Source organism: Prunus persica, chromosome G6 (assembly GCF_000346465.2).
Source record: "Prunus persica cultivar Lovell chromosome G6, Prunus_persica_NCBIv2, whole genome shotgun sequence".
NCBI lineage: Eukaryota > Viridiplantae > Streptophyta > Magnoliopsida > Rosales > Rosaceae > Prunus > Prunus persica.
The window spans coordinates 20,610,607-20,614,791 of NC_034014.1; the positions used below are offsets into that span (position 1 = coordinate 20,610,607).

At 38.3% G+C, this 4,185-nt stretch overlaps 1 pseudogene; it reads left to right on the forward strand.

Moving 5' to 3' along the window:
• On the forward strand, positions 371–3,638 carry LOC18773291 (annotated as a pseudogene).

The window sequence follows — 4,185 nt, forward strand, 5'->3', positions numbered from 1 at the left end:
TTCTTTTTTAAAATATGAAAAAGTGTGAATTTACCGTATTATCCTCATTTAATTAATAATTTGAATTCTTAATGTTTGCATTAATCAAGAGCATTTTCTAGTATTTGGAATGTTTCACCATTCTCTGCTTTTTGCTTTATATATATAGATATATTTATTAATTTAAAATAAATATATCATTTATTGGGCAAAATGATGGAATCTAGTTTTTCAGCAACATGATGAAAGCAAGCCCACTTTTAAAGCAATAATAGACCCATAGCAAGATGGAATCTACTTTTTCGGGTTTCCAGAGCAATAATAAAAACATAGCAATAACTTCTGTTCATCTCTCTCTTCTAGTCAATTTGAGCTGAGCCCCAATCCACCACCACACAATGGAATCTTATCTTCTCATGTATTTTGATTTTTAAAATTTTAAATTGATTGCTCCCCAGAATCAATTCTAGATGTGTTGTTTTGATTAAGTTAGCATATATCAAAATAAGGCCATTATGGCGTCAGTTTCAGCAGACCTCCTCATTTGCAAATTTGTAGCTATTCTCGAGAGTGAAGCAGCCTCCATAGCGGGTGTTGGTGATCATGTTGATGAGATTAAGCGGGAGCTGGAATTCATGAAAGCCTTCTTAGCGAATGCTGACGAGGGCAACAAAGCACACACACAAGTAGAGCAAGTGTGGATCGTAAGTGTTCGAGACTTGGTCAATGATGTTGAAAACATCATTGATGAATTCATGTATCACGTGTACGAGCAGCAAATTGGCTGTCGATTTGCCAGGTGGATCCACAAAACCATTCACTTTCCAAAGCACCTTTGGTCTAAGCGTAAAATAGCCAACAAGTTACAGAAAATCGCGATGGCAATTAGAGCTATTACAGAGAGAAGTCAGTGATATTGTGGTGGTGCAGCTGTAGAAGGAAAAAGTACTTCTTCTGAGGATATTCGCAGATGGGTGCAGATTCAAGCGGTGTCTTCTCTTTATCATAAGGAGGATGAACTCGTCGGGATTGAAGGTGATAAGAACTTGTTAATAGGATGGCTGACGAACGAAGAGCAACGCCAAACTGTTGTGTCTGTGGTCGGGATGGGAGGATCGGGGAAGACAACTCTAGTTGCAAGGACTTTCAAAGATGAAATTGTAAAGAGACATTTCGAATGCTATGCGTGGATTACTATTTCCCAGTCTTATGTGATTGAAGACTTACTTAGAAGATTGATCAAAGAATTCCACAAAGCAAAGAAGGAAGAGTTCCCTGCAGACATGAATGCCATGAGTTATAACGAATTGCTGGAGATTTTGGTGAACTACTTGGAGACTAAAAGGTACCTAGTTGTATTGGATGATGTGTGGGATGTCCACCTTTGGGAGAAAATAAGGTTTTCATTTCCAGATAAACAACTTGGAAGTCGAGTCATGCTTACAACTCGAAGAGAAGACATAGCATCCTCTTCTTTTGGAGTTGAAAGCCATGTTCACAAGATTCAACCGCTGGAAAAAGGTGATGCGTGGGAGCTCTTCAGCATGAAAGCATTCTCAAGTTATCCAAACAAATCTTGTTCACCTGAACTTCTGCCTTTAGCTCGGGAACTTGTGGAGAAGTGTGAAGGTCTACCTCTAGCGATCGTAGCCTTGAGTGGTCTCATGTCTTCTAAGAAGTCACTTACAGAGTGGAGCACAGTCTACAACAGCTTAAATTGGCATTTAACAAACAGTCCTTTGCTAGAACCTATGAAGATGCGCATCTTGTTGTTTAGTTTTAATGATTTGCCATACCGATTGAAGCAATGCTTTCTATATTGTTCACTTTTCCCTGAAGATCATGTGATCTTAAATCTTAGGCTCATCACATTGTGGATCGCTGAAGGATTTGTTGAACATGTCGAAGGGCTCACGCCAGAAGAAGTTGCAAATAGCTATCTTATGGAACTCTTTTTTCGTAACATGCTACAGCAAAGGTTTCGAGGACCCCTCCCAGCATGTAAGATGCATGATCTTTTGCGGGAGATTGCCTTGTCTATAGCAAAAGAAGAAAAGTTTTGCACTGTACATGATGGGAGTGAAACAGTAGAAGAAACTGGAGCACTCCGTTTGTCAATTCAAACAACTAATGGAGAAATTGGATCATGCACAGGTATATCACGGCTTTGTTCGTTTCTCGTCTTTGCCACTGACTTATCCTCATTCTCTTTACCAAATAAATTTACTTCTGACCTTAAATTGTTGAAGGTTCTAGATTTGGAGGATGTCCCAATTGATAATCTGCCAGACAATCTAACATCCTTATTTAATTTAAAATACTTAAATTTGAGTCGAACTCCAATTACGGAGCTTCCGGAATCCATTAGGCAGCTCCACAACCTTCAGACCTTGAACATCACGGGGACAAAAATAGAGGCACTTCCAAGAGGGATTTCCAAGTTGCTAAAGTTACGCCATTTACTTATGGGTAGGTTCATTTCCAGAAAGATAATTGGGGTAAGAATACCATCAAGTATTAGTAAGATGAAGAAATTGCAAACTTTGGAAAATATTGAATCAAAAGGAAACATTATTAGACTTATTGGAAGTATGACCCAGCTTAAGTTCCTCGGCATTACAAATGTGAAAGAAAGAGACGAGGAGGACCTATGTGCCTCAATTCAAGAGATGAAGGTCCTTTCCCGCTTGCTTTTATTTGTAGCTGATGGAGAGGAATTTCTTCGAGTTGACGCATTGTCTTCACCGCCTCCCTACCTTGATAGACTTAGATTGGTCGGCAAACTGGAAAAGGTACCACAACGGTTTTGTTCACTCCACTCTCTCGCATATTTGAATCTGCGTGGGTCTAGACTTGAAGAAGATTTTCTACCTCATATTGAAGCATTGCCCTCTCTACGTTCTCTTTGGCTTGATAATACCTCTGTTAAGAAAGAGTTATGTTTCAACAGAGGCTTTGTGAAGCTTTGGTATTTGCAGTTTCAGAATTTCGCATTATTAAATAAGATAACTATAGAAAAAGGGACGATGCCAAATCTTGAGTTCTTAGACATTCGTAGTTGCATGACGTTAGAAACATTGCCACAGGGTATTGAGCACCTTATTAAACTACGAGGATACAGATTTGATAATGTTTCAGAGAAGTTTAGAGAGTCCATAAAAGGAGGAGGTGTGGATCATCCAAGGATGCTACTCGTCGACGAGAAATGTAAGAAACATATGTAAGTGTCTTTTATCCTTTCATTGACTTTCCTAAACCTAATGATTTGGAATATTTCCAAAATTAATGATTTGGATGTAAAGCCTTATAAATTGTTTGTTATTATAATATCGCTTTTGTCTTTTTATGTATTTTGCAGAAACAAGTCCACCCTGATTGAAGAATTTACCCATGAGTACTCTTTTTACTCTTTTTGAAAATCAAATAATACCAAAGTTGATGTTCATAAAATTTCATATGTCGCTTCAACAATGGGCAGGCGTATGTCGACGATTAGCTTTTAAGATTTGGATCATGGATTCATTTATATTCGGTGTGTTTGTACTTTCTTCTATGTTAATTGTGTTTGTAAGAATACCATCAAGTATTAGTAAGATGAAGAAATTGCAAACTTTGGCATATATTGAATCAGAAGGAAACATTATTAGATTTATTGGAAATATGACCCAGCTTACGTTCCTTGGCATTACAATGTGAAAGAAAGAGACGAGGAGGACCTATGTGCAATGGCAGATCCACATAGGGATAAGAGGGGTCGATTGACCCCTGCAAACCTAGAATCTACCATAGGAGGCCAAGAACTTAACCCTTGAAAATTCCCTAGAAGGTGTTTGATGAAATGCCACAAAGAGGAAGTAGCCGTAGCACACACTGGTAGCAAGAAGCTAGCTGCGCGCCTGTGAAGCGCTCACAGCGTCTTTTTTTTTCCTCTACGTCAAAACGACATCATTCCACTTAAGATTTTTTATTTTTTATTTAAAAAAAACCTGGCCAAAAACGACATCATTTTGGCTTAGGTGTTTAAAAAAAAAAATTACAACTTAGGCAGCAACTCTGCTGCCTAATAAAACCTACGAGTGCATCTTGGACGCAAATGTTTCTCTTTCCTCTCTCCTCCCATACAAGAGCAAGTATTTGCTCTTAGATCTATAGCAAATTCTCCTCCATACATATGACTTATTTGATATTTCTTCTCCCTAGCCAACC